This window comes from Columba livia, chromosome 13, assembly GCF_036013475.1.
Source record: "Columba livia isolate bColLiv1 breed racing homer chromosome 13, bColLiv1.pat.W.v2, whole genome shotgun sequence".
In the NCBI taxonomy this organism is placed as follows: Eukaryota; Metazoa; Chordata; class Aves; order Columbiformes; family Columbidae; genus Columba; species Columba livia.
In genome coordinates this window covers 18616970-18638997 of record NC_088614.1, presented here as the reverse complement: position 1 = coordinate 18638997, position 22028 = coordinate 18616970, and the positions used below count along the sequence as shown (strand labels likewise).

General features: G+C 38.4%; 1 long non-coding RNA gene across 3 annotated transcripts in view; it reads right to left on the bottom strand.

Moving 5' to 3' along the window:
* LOC110362295 (uncharacterized) overlaps positions 1 to 22028 on the bottom strand; it is a 263471-nt gene that overhangs the window by 102325 nt on the left and 139118 nt on the right. For all 3 annotated transcript variants that reach the window (XR_010465985.1, XR_010465987.1, XR_010465986.1), the window contains one exon: positions 678 to 712. This is a non-coding gene — a long non-coding RNA (uncharacterized LOC110362295). The remainder of the gene's footprint in view (positions 1 to 677; positions 713 to 22028) is intronic.

Genomic DNA, 22028 nt, shown 5'->3' with positions numbered 1-22028 from the left:
GACACAAAACCTGCACCATCTCTTCTTTTTTTCTCTGTTTAGAGAAACAGATCTAAAAGCCACTGCAAGAATCCAGTGGAGCCTGGATTCTTTCAGAAAGGTGACATGGGGCACTGTGGCTTTTGTGCATAACACACAACCACAACTCTTACTAAGAATTACTCTCACCCGCATCTTTAAAATTTGAATATGCAGACTTGCACAGCTACTAGATAGCAAAGACTGGTAAATATTGCAACACAGCATGTAACATGAAATGGAATTTGACCCTAACTATTCTATTTGCTCCCCTGACTACTTGATTGGGTGTCTGCCTGAGGAGAAAACAGGACAACAGAGGGATCTAGACAGAGGTGGAGATCTACAAAAAATAAGCAGACGATGTTTGTCCTGGTATCACTGCACCATGGTTAAACAACTGGGCTTAAGAGATGAAAATATCCTTTCAATAACACAAGTATTTTGCTGGCAATCACATCAGACACGAAAGAGTACGTGCTATATAGGTATCAGTGTAATATGTTAGGATCCAAAAGCCTGTTCTCACCTTTCTCTGAAGACAGAAAGGAAAAAAACGGGAGAATTTTAAGTCAACCTAAAACTTGATATTTTTTCTTCTACTGTAAAAATAAAAACAACTGCAGAAGCTGAAATGCAAACAGAAAAGGTTTTCTTACCTTTCTCTGGTTCTTCACATGGCCAGCACAACCTCCTAGAGAGAAGGAGCAAAGAAAGTCATTAGACACTCTTAAATAAACACGGTGATTCCTGTCCCCACAGACTGGCTGATAAAAGCAAAGAAAAGTTGTCCCTAAATTTTGAAACACTTGTACTGAAAAAATTTGCACAAATCAAACAGTGCAATTATACATAAGTGACTCTTGAAAATGGTCCATTGCTGCATGAATCTGATCTGGGAAGAATGATTTCCCAGATCCAAATTTGGCAAACAATATAATTCTGAGACTGTGGATAGAATATACAAATCAGGTCTCTCCGAAATGAGATATTATGACAAGTATAAAGGCTATTAAGTCAATCAACAGCAAATGCCTTGAGGCCTATGACTTCTAAACTAGGATTAGAAATGAACTATTATCTTGCATTCCAGCTGTATTTGGATCTGGCAGACATTTAGTTCTGGCTCAATTCATGTTTATTCCTTTTGCAGGCCTGAAGATGGGAGAATTACTTCTGAACCAGACTCCATTGCTCATATAGCAATCTTTCATTTATTAAGAAATAGATATTTTTTTAAAATAATATTTTCTGCAAAAATTTAGATTTAAAAGTTCAGTCTTCCTGCCTTCTACTGTGGAAGCTCCACATAATTTTCTGTTCCTCGCTTCTCATTTGATTAAGTCTCTTCTCTCATCACCCTTCACCTGTATCACTCCAAAAGCAATGGAGCACAATCAAGTGTCCACCTCTGCCAAGGCCACTTCCACATTCTTACCTTTCCCTTACTCTAAAGAATACATTTCATGAGCTAGTTTACTAGCCCTATTGCGCCCTCCACATTCAACCTGAAGGCTCAGTATTTTGCGTTCACTCTTCAGAGTTATCATACAATTTGTTTGGAATCCTCCATTTCATCTATTTATCTAATTTCTTTTAAATTCCATTAAGCAAGACATTGTTTTCACTCATGCACAGTCAGGTTGCTTTGATCACAGTAAAATTTCCTCAGGGAAGCAATTCCTATTTTTACTTAATATTGTAGCTTACCTTCAAAACCAGCAAGAATACAGATTGAGGCTTAAGATAAATGATCAAGTTGCTCATATTTTATAAAAGCTAGTTTACTTAATACTAATAGTGAAGAGTTGTTGTCAATTTAGGCAACAATTTCTAAGAGCGGAATGAAATCACTATGATTTATTCTAGTGCTGTTCTGTGTCTGTAACTCTGAAGTTACAGGTAAGAAGTCTGTACCAGAGAAAGGAAAATACAACCTGAACGCATTAGCATTTCCAGCACTAAATTATTGTTTGCACATCTACTGTTATCTGGAGATACTAGTGTACTACTGTGATTGAAAGAGTCCCACAGATACTGCTAAACATATGTCAGCATTACCTCCCCACCCAGGGCTCAATGAGTAACTCCAATGTGAAATAACTTTGTTTTCACAGAAGTGCATCTCTTGTGGGAGTTTCTTTAAGGAACTCCATAGCATAGATTCTAGATGTTTTAACCAAGAGCCAATTTTTGCCATTTTACTCCAAAAGAACCACTGCTCCTCCAGTGTTTGATGGAAAATCTTTTCAAGTTGTTGCACCAAACAGTTGACAGTAATCACATTTACACAATAGAATATCTTGATCCCATTTTCTCACCGTAGGCCTCTGCGTGCCATGCGGCTTCAGGAGGCAGAGAGAAAAGCTCTGCAATCTCTTTGACAAAGAGTATTTTTGGCAAACACGCTGCACTAACATGAAGTGTCAGGATATCAAAGGCTCCCCGAGGAGTTCAGCAAACATATCTAAAGAATTCAAAGGTGTGATTATGAGTCCTTTTCAAGACTGCTAGACCCTTCTTCAAAACACTGCAGCCTGAATAAAGAGTCAGTTGCTTATCCCAAATGACCTTCCTGATAAGGTAAAAAAGGGGAATGAGGAATAAAAGATATTGAAGTTAAAAATCATTCTAGCCAATCTGTGATAATACTTCCATGTGCAATTAGTATTTAAATATATAGCAGTTTGTTAAGATACTTAACTATTTCATTTGTTCATTTAAGAAATATAAATGCTTCATCACCCAGGAATAAGCACAGTAGTGAAATGTAAATCACACAAGTACCTCGATATTAAGATTTCTCTACTCAGATAAATCTGAATACTTTTAAATTCATATAATTATATAGAATTCCTGAACCATCATTAATCTGAATGTCTCTGAGATACAGATGACCTATACAAAAACTGTTTGATTCTGCCTTATGTTACGCAGCACCTGAATTGGTTTTACTTAACTAACTTTAATCAGCACAACATGGAGACACACCAAAACATTTTCATTGTTACACTGAGTGATATCACCTGGTACTTTTTTGATGCTTTCTACTCTGAAAATGAAATTGAGGTTCCACCACACAGACAGGCTCTGTGCCGTGCATTCCGGCTACGTGCCCAATCACAGCTACTCCGGTCCACTGGGCGGTTACCACACAGACAGCGAACAAAAGTCTACTGAACTTGGCCAACACCCTGACTTCTCCCTCCACGTCCAGCACATCCTGCGGTCTGCCAAGATTTTCTTCTCTGAAATCCCTCCTCATTGTCAATTCAAAAGGGAGTCAATTCAAGCTCATTCCCTAGAGAACTGAGTGTGTACATCTACAATGAACATAACTACAGAAAGCAAAATGGTATCATCCACTCCACTCTGACGCACTCGTTAGAACCTTTCCTGGGATTTCAGTAGCATTCTTGAGCCTTCGGCCTTCTGCACAGCCAGCCAGGGCGAGCCAGTCACAGGCACATTTTAACCTCCTGAGGACTGACGTCTTTTTCCATATGCGCTAATAACAAAGCTGTTTTCCTCTACTTGGCAGTAACTAAAACTGTATTCAAACAACTACAATATATAAAGTAAGCCTACCCGCTCAGCAGGGACTGGAACAGTAGAAAAGACGCAGAAAATTATTAAACTAAGTAGAAAACCTCCTTTAAATTTCACCGATTACCAGCTGGTGATAGGAAAAAACCTCCCCGTAGTTTAACTGTTAAAGAATGTGCCAACTAAATATACACAAAAAGAGCTCACCAGTATATTCAGAGAGGAAAAGTACTGCTACCATCTCATTTAGCAAGCACAAGGGCACATCCTCAGCTTTTTATAATTACACGTCACTCAGGGAGACTGTGAACATCCCAGCTTGTTCTTCTGTGACAGCAGTAAACATGGTTAGATCAAAACTGCTAATTTAGAAATTAGGCACCAAAAATAGAATCTTAATCTGCCACTCCAGCAAGTATGACAACATAAAGGATAGATTAATCTGTACTTTCTTACAGCAGACAATCTGGTCTCAACAAGGGGTGTGCGACAGGCAGGTTATGGATGATAATCTTAATGAACCACTACTTCCCCATGTAGTTCCACTAACATCCTTTATTCTGTTTCAACTAACTCGAGTAAAAGTAACAGAAATTTGCAGTAATAAAAATTGGAGTAATTCCAGACACAAATTCAGGGAATACTAAGAATGAGCAACCGTAAAGCGTATGCATTCTTTTACTTGAACACGTTCATTTTTGGTGAGGTGATGTTGTATCTTGGTCTCAGAGAATGCTGACTTCAGGAAAACAATCAGCACACATCCTCCTTGGTAAAACTGAGAATGACCTCTTTTAGTAGACAGTCACTAACATATAAAGTATATTAATTTTATGATGAAATTAATATTAAACTAATTAACATTGAAGGCACTGGGCAATAAGAGTAAGCAGTTCTTTTGCTGTTATTAGCATAACAGTGTATACGTTTCATATATAAAAATACATACAAGTATGCATGTATGTGTGCATAAATACATGTAAAACAGCCACATATACATATTAAAAAATACGTAACAGAGCAGGGTATTTCAAAGTGATTGTTGTATTATATTGCTTCGTGGGTTTCTGAGGAATCATGAAGAGGCAGTCTCCTTCCTCACTCTTGTTTCTCCTCTATAGCATGAAAACCTTGCACAGAAATCATTCTTTGTGATACCTGAGAGACACAGATCCCTGAGATAGAGAAAACTGGTTCACAAGAAGATACATTCCTATAACACAAATGCCAATATCTTGTCTCAATACACCCTGAGCATCAAACCATGACTGCCATAGACATGCGAAACAGGGATGGAACCCATTCACCTCTAACCCTCTGGCACAGCCACACAGGCTTATAAATGTTAGAACAGAGTTAATTGCACCCAACACTATGTATAGTGTTTCTCTTCCAATCTCTCTGCAAGTTTAGCCTAAATTCAATATGTTTCTACTGTAGGCTATGTTTATGGAAAAAAAAAAAGCTACATTCAACTATGGGCAACCTGTCTTTGAACATATGCTGTAGGCAGCAATCTAGCAGAGAAATGGGCAACAAGCTGTGAGACTAAACTTTTATCATCATCTCTATAAATCAAGATGAAAGCTATAGACTTCCTCCTGTGGACCTCATACAGCCTTGAGAAAAATGTTAAAATATTTAGATAGAAAGAGCAAAATAATAAAAAGGAAAAAAGAAGAACTCAAAAATAAGATGAGTTGAAGCATTTGTCCAGTTCCAAGTGCAGGTCCAGTTCCCAATAATGCATAGTTTTATTTATTTTTTTAAAGATATACTTGACATCAATGACTAATTAGTAAGATTAATGATGGCCATGCCATCCAGATCTCCAGTTCCAGTCATGTTGCTAGCACAGACTATACAACTAAGAATGATTTCCCACTAGTAAGCTGTAACAGCACAACTTTAGTGCAGCAAGTGAGACCGCTTGGTAATTTTTATCTGCTGCCTAATTAAGACAATCTATAGTATGTCTCCAGACAGGTATTATCAGCTGAAGTCCCTGAAATATGAAATCCATATGGGTTCCATTAAGTTTCCAACTTATATAAAATTGTTGTAAAGAATGGGTTTTCCACTGTTGTTTCTATAACAGTAATTAATTACAAAAAATGCTGTCCTTTGTGCTTTCTTTGGAAGATCTCAAAATTCTTCAATATATGGTTAAAAGAGACTTCACAATTCTACTGTGGTCATGCTGGTATTTTGTAGTGGAAATACTAAGGTACAAAGATGCTTAGCAATTCACCAGAAGTCAGAATTAATCTGAACTAGAATCCAAACCCAGTGCACTGTACCTGTATGAAACATTTCACCCCTTGCTTTCCATAGAAAAACTGAATTAACAGCTACTACACTTGAGCTGTCACCTGCCTTTGCGCCACAGGTTGTCACCCCTGCAACAGTCAACAGAAAACAGTACTGCCTTTAACTCAGTTCACAATCAGACAGATTAGCTTAACCCCCAATAAAGAGCAACTGCAGTACCGGGGTCTGCCCTGTTCTGCTGACCCTCTCACACTGATAGGAACCTCTTGTAGAAATATGAGAAATAGCCAGAGGCTGTCAGGAACTTAAACACCTGTTTGTTTACTGACTGCAAGTTAAAATGTACTGTAGGCTGCAGAATATCAAGAACATACTCCCTTCTTATATATTTAGACTATTGTGACACAAAAATACAGAAGAATCATCTCCGATAAGAATTTAGTGTACTTTTCTGCATACTTCCTTTTCCACTTTTCCTCCCTCATTCTAGAAACTACTCACTTTTGCATCTATATTAAATAATAGCCATCCCTTTTCCAGGTTATTATACCTACAGGAATACTGTGCTCTGTAGCTAAACGGTCTGGCTCAGGAGAACCATCAGGGCACACAAGAGGTTGTGCAACTGTCAGAGGCACAAACGGGACACACAGACCCAAAGACTCTGACAGACCTGGGTCTCTTCCTTTATTCCCCTTCGCTTTCTCTAAACGTGTCACTGCCCATGTGTCTGCACAATGGACCAACTGTGTCTGGATACATTCACCAATTTGTACACATTTGTGGCCCATTGTTTAAGCTGTACCTTCCTGTGTTGACATCACATTTTGTTATCAGAGGGATAACAAAAATAACCCTACACCAAGCACTCGCATCAAATGTAAAAGCTGCATGTAAAGATATGGTCTGCACTTAGAAAAAATTAAAATAGATACCTAGGACAGAGACGTCCTCTGAAATCTGAGAGCAAAGCTCACCTCTAACACACTGTTCTTACCCTGCATGCAGAAGTCCCATTGATCTCTGTGGGCAATCCACTCAAAGTGAGAGCTGCTTATTAGAATCGAGCTTCAATATGCAGATCTAAGAGGGAAATTTTGTCCTTCACACAGAACTATGATCAAGACATAAATTTAGGCAAAAAGGGAACAGGAATATGTGGACAACTACTGTACTTGCACAAGCAAAGAGTAACAAGAAAGCCAAGGAGAGTGACTTGAAATGACCTTTACGTTGCTGCACAGGCAAAATGTGTAGAAATGTAAAGCAAGGGAAGAAGGTATTCCTTTCGTATGAAAGGCAGATACCAAATTATGAGGTTCATTACAACAAGCAGTAGAAGGTGAAATTATTAAAATAGTTTTGCCCCTATTTTTATCTACTAGTTGTCATGTCTTCTACTACTATCTCTCTAGTATTCTTCACATTCCATTCACATTTTGTTTAATCCTCTGCCTTGGAAATAATGAACCACAGAAAATGGACAGTAAGCCTCATAATATTTGCATTGTCTCATAATGGCATCAAATAAAAAAGCACTGTAGTATCCTTCTGACTTATGTTTCTATTAACATGGCTCTGGTAGAACATACATTTCATAGACCTCCTATGTATTTCTTTGTTCTCTGACTCTGAACTTCCCTATTCAAAGCTATTTACCCTAACCATTTAAGAATATTAATACTATGCAGAAGAGCTAAGTACAAAGTAGCTAATATAAATCTTTCTGTCTTAGGAGCATTATGTAAGATATTTTTATCACCTGATTTAACATGGGAAATGACCAGTACATGCCTAAGCTATTTTTGTTATATGAAAACATAAACTTTACTTATTTCAAGACAAGACATTTTTCAAATTAAAACAAATATGTAGAAATATTATATCTTCTCTTACAAAAATCTATGCAAGATGCTATTTAGGGTGTGCATTTTTTCCTAACCAAGAATTCTTCTAACATCAGACAAAAGAGATTTATATTCATATTCCCGTTTTATCTTCTAACTTTTGCCTAGTGGAGAAGCCTGAAGTAGAGAGGTGACCACCTGTTTGGGGGTTTTCTTACTAATTCCCTGAGATAAAGCCTACTGAAGGACTAACATCCTTCTTTCTGTTTCTGTTAGACTTCACTATTTGATAGCACTTTAAGAACCACAGGTCAACTTGCCTATTAAAAATTCTAGAAAAAAGCAAGTATTTCCAAAACACACTCTATATATTTGGGGTTTAATTTAAAAATCTCTATATTGAAATAAAATAATCAGATGCCTGGCTAATTCTAATGTGTCAGTGCACAGTATGTTGCTGAGGCCAAGAATGTAGATTCCAGATGACAGGCATTTGGGAGAACAAGGATTTAAAAACCAGTAGTCAGGCTCTAAATAACGGCAATTCAGAGACCAGATGCTCTACTGGATGGCCCCTGTGTTACCCCACACTGTGATGTTTCTGTTACGTGGTGACCATGACAATCGTAACAACTTAACAGGTTTTGAGACTAAGTGCGAGTGCCTGGGAGTGTTCCACAACACTCACTGTCTGTACCTTACCTCAGAGAAGGGCTTTTGAGACAACATCATGGGAAATCAAAGGACACCAAGAATAAGTGCAGGAGTGAGGTCACAAAGCTCTAGAGGAGGTTCTGGTGTTCTTCCTTTCATCACCATAACACTAATACCCTTGGCAAATAGAGCTCTATCTTCTCTTTCCCAGCTCACATTGAAGGGCGGAAAAAATACACCAACACTAAAGGAAAACCAAACAAAAAACCCCACCAAACCAAACCAAACCAAACCACCAACCATAAGTCTCAGCTCCTACTGACGTTCCCTAGCACTCTTTTTGGTGGCCTGGTACAACGCCTGTGCTGGCTCTGCTTCTGTTTAGGCCACTGCGAGATGGAAACGCAGGATTCTGTGGTGGCCTTGGCATCACAGAACAGCTCCAGCGGAGAAAACGATCTGCAGAGAGGACTTAATTGTGGCCACGGACTGAACTGCTGACACTGTTTCAGGAGGGTGAGGCGGGTGCAGTGTGTTACTGCACAAAGTGCGAGAACAGCAGAGACAGATAGCGATGTCCTAAGTTGTTTATTTACCCTGAATCAGCCAGGCTGAAGCAGTCCAAATCCTACCACAGATTTGAGAATCTCCGATTTTCAAAGCAAATCTCAGTAGATCTCTGATATACCACTGTACATACAAACAGCAAATCTCTGTTACAGCTACATAGTAAAACGTAGATAGTAATGACAATGAAATGTCATCGTGAATCACTTTCGTGAAAAGAACTATTTTTATCCTGTAGTTTTGGAAATTATAAACTTCAGCCATTTGTGTTCTACGGATCAGAGATAAAACCAGATTTAAACGCAGATAAAGCAAAGATAAAATCTGCTGTTCAATCCCAAATTTATTGAGAGAAAGATGATGGAGACAACAAAACACTGACTATGTTGTATTGTAACTGCTACAAATGCACAGGAACTACACAGCACAATTACAGCAGTAGGAGAAAAACCAAAATATTTTATTTCATAAATAATGTCTCATTTATGAAAATAAATCTCTTTATTATTTTAATAAATAATACATTATTTATTATTTTATTGCTTTCAAATTGTTTCCTTCCTAGACTTAGAGTGTTACATGTCTATAACACTTGTGAAATGGATGATTTGTGTATCTGGTGGATACTGATGAAAGCGTGGGCCATACTGAGGTAGTTCCATCAATACCATAAAACAACAGTTTTTCTTTACCCTTTCACCCCATCATGTGCAGTTATGCACAACCTGCACCATCCACTAAAAAGCTGTTCTCCCTACTCTTGCATTGACTCTCTCGCCCCACCTCAAATGTACCCCACCACACAGGCATTATTTCACAAGAATTTCTATTGTAAAAGACAGGGGTTTGGTTGTCACTGTAATTCTGAATAATTAGAGCAATTATCGCATATTATGATACAGTAAGCTACCAGATACCATGTTGTTCTTGGCCTGACTTTCTATTCTGTTCATGAATAATCCACCATGCACTGCCAAAAGGAGCCTAGGATAGCAAATAGCCTTAGTCCTGTCAACTACCACAAAGAGGAAAAGCTTTTTTTTAATAATAGAAAAATACATATGTTAACCACACTCCATGGGGATGGTAAGAAAACACTAGTAATGCAGAAAGGCTCCTCTTAGTAGTAATACGATTAAAGAAGTATAGATATAAAACCTCTTGAGCAGATACATGACAAGGAGGCTGCTAGAAAACAGGAGAGAACAGCCTGATAAATAATACCCACAGTACATGTGACAATTTAAAGACAATGGGCACTGTTGCTCCTCACAGCCAACTTGTTGCAGTACAGAATTCAGCATGGAATATATGACACTGCTGAAAAGCAGACATGTGCCTGCACTGCGGGTATACCAGGGGTTAAGTCTTTTTTAGGACTGCTGGTGGAGAATAAGGATCGAGGTAACGGACACCACTATCACCCACCCCACTGGGCATCATACCAGCTTGTGTCTTCCTTTTCCTCTTCCACCCTGGGTTTCAGGGGAATAAAGCTTAGGCATACAAGAAATGTCACTCACTGAGCAGATGGCTAAAATGTGCAAAAGAGCTTTCCAACACAAACACATTCTTCCCCCAAAACTACCAAATCACAGGCTGTGGAGAACAGTTTTGACTCTATTCTATTCTATTCTATTCTATTCTATTCTATTCTATTCTATTCTATTCTATTCTATTCTATTCTATTCTATTCTATTCTATTCTATTCTATTCTATCTTGCTCTTCTCTTCATGCACAAATAGTTTCCCATGAAAACACACCACTGTTACTACATCTTACCTCAGGAAAAAAGCCAACTTATCTACAGGCAATCCTATGGGGGTTATTTTATTATATTCATATTTATGCATTTTAAAACTACATGCAGTGCACAGGTCAGGCTCAGTAATGTCTTGGCTGCAGAATAACAACAGCAGGACCCTCACTGGGACTCTAATTGCTAGCAAGAGCTCCTCAGCTCTTTCCTGTGTGTAATGTGTGTGTATTTTCTTGGTTAAATGCTGTCTTGCCTTTTGATCCTGTTCCTGCTGATGTTGCTGAGTGATAATGATCTGCCTGTCTGGCCTATTGATATACATATATAAATAGCACAGTTAAAGCCCATTGGGAATTCTTATTTATCCTGACCTAAATTAATAGAACGGAAATTTTAATGTGACTAAAAGGTAAGATCTTTAAACCCAGTTTTAAAAATTACCTACTATTAATTTTTCAAGCCTCAAAATCCACTGAAACAAACTGATAAAATTTAAAATAACAGCAGGCATAAAGCTCAACTCTGGTAAGAGCTTTTCCAGTTATACCCATTATGGCACTGCTACAAACTTACTGTTGTAGCATGACTGACTGTCCTTGCACAAGGCAAATAGTTGCATTTCACTGAATTTATCTTAGATCACTCACAAACCAACAAAAAAAAACCTACTGCATGGGCCACTATTCTTCTGCAATCAATTCTCTCTCCTCCCTCCTGGTCAAACCTTTAATAAATGCTGAATAGCCAACTGGAAGTTGAATAAAACACTGGATTTGAGCCACTGTAGAAAATATAATAAGAGAAAGTCTCTGAGACACGCATTAGACATAAGAAATATGAGTCAGGAAAAAGTGGCAGAAAGGTCACTTTCACATTTGATTATATACTTTATTATATTCTGTATGCATCTAGAAAGTTTTACCATCAAGATTCACTTCAAGCCCTGCGCTTGCACCAGCTCCCCCCAAGATGAACAGAGGCTTAGGAAGGACTGACATCATATTGGAGGCCGTATTAGATCAGCACGTGACTTTATACTGGCAAATCAGTTACAATAAACTCAACAAATAAAATTACAGAAAATGCTACAAATATCGTTCTCTTCACAGTATGGTATTATTTTGCAATCAAGTCCTGATAACACCAGGTTTGCACAAAATTTTACAAGCATAAAATCCTTGGGAGAAATTAACGCTAACCTGGAGAGGTCCATGTTGGCAGAAGGAAGGAAGGAGGTCCTCACGTAAGAGAAATGTTATGAATCCCAAGTAAGCAAGTAAGCAAAAACCATTTGGTTACTTCAGTTTCACAGTTAGAAACTACTGGAAACTAAAACCACCACAATTTCATTCCAAGACATCTTGATTTAAGCACAAATCAACGAAAACAGAGAAATTATTTAAAATGCACATCCCTTTATTGAGTGAAATCTTCCATTGGTTTTAAGTTGGATGGTATTATCTACCAAGATTGATATTATTACAACAGATTATCCTTTCCAGTGAGACTGCAGACAGAAAAGTGATGCTGTAGAAGTATAATATCACATTTAATCAAAGTTCTCAGAAATAATAGTTCCATTATATTAGCATGTGAACAGCTTTTCAATGAACCAACGGGCAGTATGTCTTCATCTTTTATTTCTAATCAGCTAATAAATCTACAAGTTGCCAAAACCATGCCGAAATGTTGGCATGCATTCGCATTCATCGTAATTTGACTTCAGTAATATGCAGTCCACTTTATGACTTATGCACACAATGTCTAGAGGAAATAAAAGCACATTTTACAATTACCTTTCTGTAAGTGGTCCATCAAGCTGCCACCCTAGTATTTTGTTTATTGACTGAACACTGTACTTTTGAACCTCTTAGAGAATAAATCACAGTGGGTGAATAAGAAATTAAAGCACAATGGCATGTTGGGATTTCCTAGAGTCAGAAATGAGGGGTGAATAAAGGCATAGCTCCCGAAGCCCAGAACTGCAAGCAGTTTAAATCAAATAAAGAAAAGGTCAGATTTCAGACTAATTGTTAGCGAGCACTTTAGAGACAAATAGAGAAGTGAAATTACTATCATGCCAGAAATTGAGAATGGGGAATAATAAATTGATGCAGCAGGAAAAAAAACTTCTTGGAACCTTGGAAAAGTTTATCAGGTCAAGCCAAAGATTCCTCCAAAGCTTTTGAAGCCTTTCATCACAAGTGGTGTTCCCCCTGGGCTTAGTATTGGGCCAGTTCTGTTTAATCTCTTTATCGATGATGGGGATGAGGGGATCAAGCGCACCCTCAGTAAATGTGCAGATGACACCAGCAGGGTGGGAGTGTTGATCTGCAGAGCGTAGGAGGGATCTACAGAGGGATCTGGACAGCCCGGCTGGATGGGCCAAAGCCCATTGTATGAGGTCCAAATATTCAAAATTCCCACAACAATCTTCTGAAGGTTTATTCTGGCAAGAGTTAACCAGAGGCTTAATTACGTGATTTTAAAGATGGGTTTTGTTTGGTTTTGGGGTCGTGTTGTTTTCTTGGGGCTTTTTGTTGTCATCATTTGGTTTTGTACATTTGGTTTTTCTGTTTGTTTTCTTTCCTTTTTGTCGTTTGTTTGTTCTGGTTTTCTTTGGTGGTGGTGGTGGGGTTTTTGGGGGGTGGGAGGAGGAGGGGGTTGAATGGTCTTTTTGCTTCCTTCCCCTTTTTCCCTGGGGTTTAAATTAGATCTGTACTGGAAAAGAGCAAATAAACATTCCAAATTCACATGCCACTCTCAGTTGAGGAGATCTCTACTCTATCCCACTGAAGTCATCTCTTTTCCATGCTGAAAAGTTCTATTCAATTTAATGTGCCACATACAGAATCTGTCCCATATTTGATTATCCCTGGTGTGCTTCTTGTGAAAACTGAAGTGCTTTTCACACACAGAAACATTACTGCATAAAATCCTTGGTATAGTACTGTATCTGCCAATTGAACAGATCTTAAAATTAGACCTGAGCTAATGTAAGCCCAATGATTTGGATGTGGATAGCTGTATAGTCACAACAGCCTAGAAAGGAAAAAGGGCAATGTGGCAGACTGGCCTGACTTTCTTCAGAACACAATGCAGGCTCTCTAGTCCACCCTGAATGTCAAGCTGCTGCTATTACAAGCTGTGTAGTACATAAATCCTACCAGCTAATCACAGCAAAAAAACAACATATCAGAATTGTAAAGCTCCATAGCTGCAAGAACAGTGCTTTAAAAATGAAGTCCATAAACTATATTAGAGACGCGCTAGATAATGATCCCACGGCTGCAGTGCAAAGGCTGCCCGCTCAACAGAACCTTTCGGGGACCTGCATAATTCTTTCCCCAGCTTTGGGTCCCAGTTAGGCACAGGATTATAGCTGCTCAGGCCAAGACAATTCTGGCTATGCACAGAAAGCAGAATGACAAGCACTTAAACTTCATGGTAAAAATGAAGGCTGTCTGCAATAGACAACTTTTAAAGTAAAAACTAACCTTTAAATTGCAATTTCAGATTTAGGCATCTGAACCCTGCTTATGTTTTGTGAAAAGCCATACACGCTGGTTTGTAATCATTGTTCAGCACTGCTCTGTTGGTCTGATCTGATGGTTTAAATCATGTGAAGAAGATGAATCTATTTGGAAGGATGATTGATGTCAGTCTTCTAAATAGACCCATTTTCCGCATAGAGATTGAAATAAAAACAAATAAAAGCTTGATGGTGAGCTGCCTGTTCAGCTACTCATACTTATTTTTCCTGAAAGGTCACATAATTGAGAAGAACAATTTACTGTGCTGGGAAAAAAAAAACAGAAGAAAGCAAAAGCTGCGATACAGACTTCCTAATAGCATAGTCAAGACACATAGTTACACTTTGTTTACCTCATCTGCATTGTTTTCATTTGCTTAATTTCAATTAGATTGCAAATTATACAGGGATTAAGGTGTTTCTACTGTGTGACCTATTTAATTTAGCAGTCAATTGATTTCTACTTATTTAGTAAGCGTTTGGACATTAGCTGCCTTAGCAGTTGGATTTACACTTGAAGTCAACTCTCCAACACCGGAAAATGCTCACAACTTAGGTTTCTCATGAACAACATAGACAAGATAGTGAGTTGCAGGAAAGGAACTGGATGAAGATCACTTACAACAGGATCTAAATCACCAATGGCTTAATTAGACAAAAGCAAACACTCTAGTAGGGCACACTACCAGAAGCAGTTTATAGAACGCTTGCAGTCATCCTTCCATGCCAATAAGGTCTTCAGTTCCAGCACCGTTTTTCAAGGAATACTGATGGGAAAACACTAATGAGGCAAACTTTCAAAAAGAACCATGCAAATTGTTAGCTAGCCAAGCAAAGAAGGGGAGGAGAAAGATGAATCCAGAGTTGTTCAAGCTAGAAAAAGAAATGCTAAGGGGACAGGAGATGGGCACAACAGTCTTCAAAATATGGTATTCTGCTGCAAACAAGAACAGTGGCTATTTGTGTCTCTGGTGGATATGACAGCAAGAGGATTAAGTTGTGGCAAGGAAGACCTTGGTTACACATGTAGCAAAATGTTCAAACTGCTGAAATACTGAAGAAGTTAACTGAAGTAGTTCAGTTTCCATCAGAAGAGATCTTTGTAAGTTAGACATGCAACTGTCAGAAGTGACAGAGTTCATCTTGATTTTCACACGGGACAGAAATGATGGCCTTTTGAGGTTCTTTCTAGTCAGATGAGAATCTACCCAATATCACTCTTCTATGCCATACTAATAAACTCCTGAAAACACTTAGGACAATTTATTTCTTAGGCAAAGAGGTTTTAAGAGAGGGGTCTAGAAAGATCCTCACATTCTAAAAACTTGATCTAGGGAAAACAGACTCCCTGCTGGCAAGCCAGCCACCTTAACAGATCATCAGCACAGGTGTCCTAAGTTAATATGGTAATAGTGGGGCAGATGCAATCGTTAAGCGCTCCCATTCTCTTTGCATATTATCACATTGGCAGGTCAAGTTTCTTCTGGCTCTTCACTATATCAAAGATTAGAAGCTGATAATGGCATTAGGACAACTAATAAAGCAGTTAAGAGGGGTTCTGGATATTCTTATGAAATTTTAGAGCTTTCAGTGGAACACTGGTGTCTAGTGAGTAATATATATTTACAGGTGTGTAAAGAGAGGTGTTTCAAGACCTGCCGCCAGGCTCAGTGCTGTGCTGAAGGAGTAGAACTAAAGGAAGTACAGCTATAACATTACTCAAGAGCAATTACACCTCGAGTCTCACATAGAAAACAAGATCAGCTTTCACTTCAACTGCTTGCATGTTGTTTGTAAGAATGACTGTGCTTGACCTCTAACATTCAAAGGGAAAGAAAACCTGACAGCCCATCCCATCTTGTGCCTCTGCAATTGTAGTTTTCAAAGTATTTCCTCCAGAAGCTTTGGTAACAGCAGCTGCATTCCTTGTTTCCGCTCCTCAGAGGGGAGTGACCACACACAATGTGCACTGAGACGATCTACAGTGAGTCCAGCACATGGAAGCACAGGGACTACTGGCACTAACTCAACACTTCAAATGGAGTATTGGTAGAACTTGCCAGATCTTCCCCAAAAGTGTGTTACAAAGTTAACATATTCTTTCATCCAAGTAGAAATTTTTCTATTTTGTATGGAGTTCAAACCTTCTTTCACTCAGTCCAGGTGTCCACACCAGAACTACGATGTTACCCCTTGCTACAAGCCTGTCAGGAAGATACTCGCTGGCAACTGCAAGAGCCATTTTTTAGGTTAACCTATCTGCTTGCTGACCATTATTTTATGTTAACTCAATTTGCATTGCTCTTGTTTAGTCTTGCTGTTCAGGGGTTTGTTCTAACCTGCTTTGTGGATTGAGTGGATGTGTTTGCCACAAAGTATTCCAAGAAAAATTGCTCCAGATTAGTATTCTGGGCCACAGCTTTAGTTGTATTTATTTTTGCTTACTGGGTTTGCAAAGCACAGAAATAGCAATCCTCTACCGCTTCCATCATGTTTACTTTCTCATCGCTTCTGTTTGCTCTCTTTTAGCTTTTTTCTTCGGAAGCTTCTTTTATTTTTAAGAGCCGTAACACATTTACTTAAGAGAAAACAGTCAAACGGGGCACAGATATTGCTCTGGAGATTAACAAATAATGAATAGTTATGTTTGTATGAAAGACGTATATTTATGTGCCTCATCCTAAAAACCATTGATACCAATAAGAATACATTCAGCCTGTAGATGGGAATCGGTACTTAACAGGAAAGGGACCTGAAACAGAACAAATGACTCCACTGTATTTGTCAAGTGCCTTTAAAGTGGTCTAAAGGAATTAAGAGAAATTTACTCATTAACTAGCAGAACACAGTAATACTACTGCTAAGTGAGTAGTTATGAAGAAAAAAAAGGCAGAATGATTTAATGGGATGGTCTTTGAGAAGAGCATTGAAAGGAAAAGCATAATTAAATCAAGTAGCCACCATACGGCAAGCAGCAGAGAAGAAGGACAGTGAAGAACCTAAAGGAAAAATACTCAACAAATGCTTGATGCCATTTTCTCCCTCAAGCCTTGTCCTATGATGTATATCCCCACCATCCTTCCAACCAGGAAATCATTCTTTGGATGCAAACCACAAAGGGCAATAAGTCAAACAGAAACAGTCAGGAAGAAGAAAAATCACCGAAAAATGTAATATGCATAATGCATATACGCAGTCAGCAATGTGGTCTACCATTACGACATTGATTTCTAAACCAATATGAAAATATAAATAAATAAAAATCTAAAATAGTTTCTCTTACTCAAAGACAAGTTACATATAAAAAGAATAAATATACCCTCACTACTATTCTGACTTTGAGTAACCAGAAATAATAAAAGAACTTCAATATTTTTTTCCGCATTATGAATAGAACATGAAGCACAGCAATGGATCCACAAAACACAGACCTATTGGGCCTCTGCCCAGTAGTGCCAGCAACACTTCTTAGTGCGCAGTGATCGGGGCTCTTTGGGTGGTGAGGGACACCATCCATTCCCAAGCCCTCCCACACAACCCAGCCCTTTGCAGGTACACAAGGAGAAGAGGCACAGGTGTCACACGGCAAGACAAAACACACTTTTAGGGGTTTATCCTTTAGAAGGCTACGCTCTCTAATTCTAAAGTTCTGAGACAGAAGCAAGTGCTTCAACCAGCTATAGCCAATGTAAAGATTCACACAGTCATTGAAAGGCAAGCACCTTCCTTAAATACTTTGCTCACCCCCAATGAGAAAACTCTGTGCAAGACCAGGCTCTTACAAACTTACTGCTGTTTTGTGCCTTCTAACACGCACTGGCTTTGTGCACTGAATAGACACTGTTCTTGTAAGACTGATTGCCTCTCCAATGCAACTGCAGGCTTACATGCAGCATGAGAATACATGCTCAAATCACCTCCAGTCCTGTAAACTTAGATATGAGTAGCTAAAAACAGAACAGTTGAAGACTTCAGCAAAAGTATCCAAATTCCTGGCAGTGATTCATGCAGCTTGTGTCAACGTGCAAATGTAGCGCTGCACTCATGCAGCTGTTTGGAAATCAGAGTTCTGACTGGAACATACAAAATGTAGCTTTCATCTACTGAATGCACGTACCAGCAAGAGTGTGACTGCAGACACGGGCTTCATGAGAGCAGCTGCCTGCAAACCTCTGTGGCTCCGGACCTGCTTGTATTAGCGGCTCAGACCATCTATATCAAAGCCGACACACATATGCCTGTACCTGCTGTGATCACACTCGCAGTGCAATGGAGACGTTATTGCTTCACCTGCTGTTTGAAGACTGTTTACAGCATGCAGAGGAGAGGCTGTTGCTAGTAGGCTCTTATTTCTTTGTTATCTAACATTTCAATAAAAAGTTCACTTGTTAAACACAAGTTTTCTGCATCTTAATAAAACTGGTGCAGCTTGCAAGGCAGACAGGGTAATTCCTTACCATATGGCCCCAAAACTGGAAGAGATACACTCCAACGAAAGCAAACAGTTAAATGGTCCATGGAGAATTTGAAGCACTCCAAAAGACACAAACATTGGTGTCTGCATCAGAAATTCACTGTATGCCATCCAGTCCTAAGCTCATCCTAATAAGACAGTCTGAGAACATAGCCAATATGTATCTTTCAGTTCAAATGGTACATGAACTCTAAGAATTTCACACAATTTCCCAGTGGTTTTATCAGCTTTGTTTACGCTGTTATATATGTGTGCTTTTACTATTAATACTATCATGCTCGTCATTACGTGTGATTTTGTTTGGAATATGATTTCTTATAATCCAAGTAAAAAATGGCAATTAAAACATGACCTTTTTTCACATTTTACTCTCATTTCATAATTTCTATTAATGAAACTGTACAAATGTAACTCATTCCATGCAGCATCCCATTAGGAGAAAAAAAAACATCAGAGGAATGTTGCAAAGAATAGAGGAGACTGTGGTTCATTAAAAACAAACAAAACCACCATGGCCACCAACTATTAATTATATGCCAAACAGATAATGAATAAGATGCTCAGAGCTGAAGATACAAATATAACATACACGTCTAATGCATGAGAAAAAAAAAAAAAAAATCAACACATTATCCTATTTTGCCCCTATGACCGTTTCATAAATAAAGCTGGCTTGGTAAATATTAATATTCCATTTCCTTTCACTTACCAAAATTTCAAAAACCCACAAGATAGCAATTTTGTGCAAAGTGCACTTATTCCAGAAGAACATAATATTTCCTCATAGAGATAAATCTGAAAATTATATTGTCTAATGCTTCTTTAAACAAAAAGATAAATTCAAAGTATAGTAAGTACTGATTTATTTCTGATTTTTAAAATAAAAAGGATTAATATATCTTCCAAAAACTTAAGAAATGTGTAAGTATGATTTCATGTAAAAACCCCGAAGAAATCGTTTAAATAATTATTATATATCCCTATGCTATGGGTAAGAGAAGGACTCCTCTTTCCATGTAGTAGCTCTATCACTTTACGTGGAAAATCCCTTGTTAAAGGGATAATTTTCTACCTGGGGGCTCTGCCTCTCATTCCTGGGGAAAACCAGCTGAAAGCCACTCAGAAGGACAGGTTTGAAGAGAAGCCACAGCAATGTGACTTGCATCGCTAGATCATTTCTTTTCACGACTCCACTCCTCACACGCTGCTGTTGAAGGGAAGCAGCAAAAAGCTGCTAATACTATTTTTCAAAGTAAAGATCTGTGTAAATGCCAATTGTTGACCCTCACGGCCTCCTACCCACCAACGCTTGTTTTTTCTCACAGCCATTATTTGATTTGTTGATGTCGACATGAGCCGGTCTGACAAGCCTACAAGTCAGAGCTTGCAGTTTTAAGCCACGTAAAGCTATCGTGTTCTTCAGGAGAGACTGCAGGATACACCGATGGGCTTCAGCTCCACAGCCAGGTAAATCATCTAGCACTTAATGGGTTTATTTTTCTTGTTTAACAAAACCGATTGCTGACTAGTGTAGCATGAATAACTTTCCTCGGGATACTTTAAAAACATACTGTAATAAAGTATGCATCCTACTGCAATGATTACCATGTCATCTATTCAATTTCTGCATGAACAGCCTAAATTGTGAGTTATTACAGTATGGCTTGTAATTTACTGTTTTTTTAAACTATGGAAACTCACATGTTGATGGGGTAGACACTGTAAAAGACTGCAGTGTAGAGGTCAGCTAGGACAAAACCAGCCTGCAACGGCATTTTCAGCACTTCAGGATGGCCATTTCTGTGTCCGGTTTAGCTCTCCAGAAGGCTTGAAGACACCTTTCCATCAATTAACCTTCTATTTTTAATATTCTTGCTCATTTATATTTTAAAATTTAAATGTACATTTAACGTGCAATGTTATACATTCACTATAAAAATTAATCTCAAATGAAAAATGCAGTGCTTTGTTCAAAATCGTTTTAAAATGGGTGCTATAAAGTACTTCTTGATCAACACCTGAAGTTTTCATTATCATCTCCAGAAGGCAACTGAGACACCAAAGAGTCTGTAGAACTCCAGACAGAATTCTATGAGAGCACTCTCAGCACAGACACATATATATTCACATGGATTTGTCCTCATCTTGCTTCTGTCTGCCTGCATCCCGGAACATGTCAGTCCTATTCACTACATGGCCAAGAATCACACGCTTCCCCACTGCGCAACCTTTTAAAGGTTCAGTGCCTAAAAGCAGTGGATTTTTTCACTGTTCACACAATTCTGTCATGTGTGAACACTTGTGGAAGTGGGAAGAAGCACTTGATGAATGCAATCTCTTACAGAACGTGAGCACTTCAATCTCCAAATCATAATTTAACAATAACTAAAAAAGTTCAAAATTGGAGAATATGAAACTACAGAGAATAGTGTTTAGAATAACTACCTCCCTACTCCAGTTCTCACTGGACATTCAATGCCCAATTCTAGAGCAGCCTGAACAACTCCCTTTGCACACAGGACTTTATCAGCACGTGCACATAACTCAAGGTTTAGGCTCACGCACATTTGGACATCTATATGTGGATAGATGGACAGTGGCATTATACAATTCCATTGACCTAGCACATGTATTACATCTATCTAAACTGTGTGTTTATTATGAAATGCACCATTATATGCATCCTAAAGTACATTTACATTATTTAACATTTGGTATCTTGTCATTCTCCAGTTAAACTGCCAGGACAGTATCTCTGAAGAATGCACCTTCCATAATATAAAGGCCATGACAACACTCAACAGTTCAGTGTCAATCTATTAAATATATGAAACTTCTTCTGACAAGAATACTTTTTGGAATGATCACATCATTATTTTTTCTATAGTAGTATTTTCACAACTGGCAGTTGATCTGCACATTCCCTCAAAGCCCCTGCTGCACAAAGCATTCAAATTGTATTTCTAAGGTAACTGGGATACAGCACTCAGATGCGGAATATCTATTATTCCATGGACTTCTAGGCCAATTGCTTTCTGAAGGACTCCAAGGTGAAAGGACCACAATGGCACAACGGCATTCACTTTATAGTGCTTTAAGGAATCCAGCTGGACAGTTCCTATGTTGTTCTGTTGTTCAGAAACAGTAAGAAACATGAGTACAAAACAATTAAATTCTAAATAAGTGTTTATTTCCTGTAAATAATTTATAATTTTAAGGTACTACAACGTAAATGAACTATACACTTACCTGAGAGCTAATATCTGTCTATTATTTCAAATGAGAGGCCTTATCTAGACAAGCTTGCTCTTAAACATTAATTCATCTTAAGAATAAAGACTTCAGAACTGAAAACATAA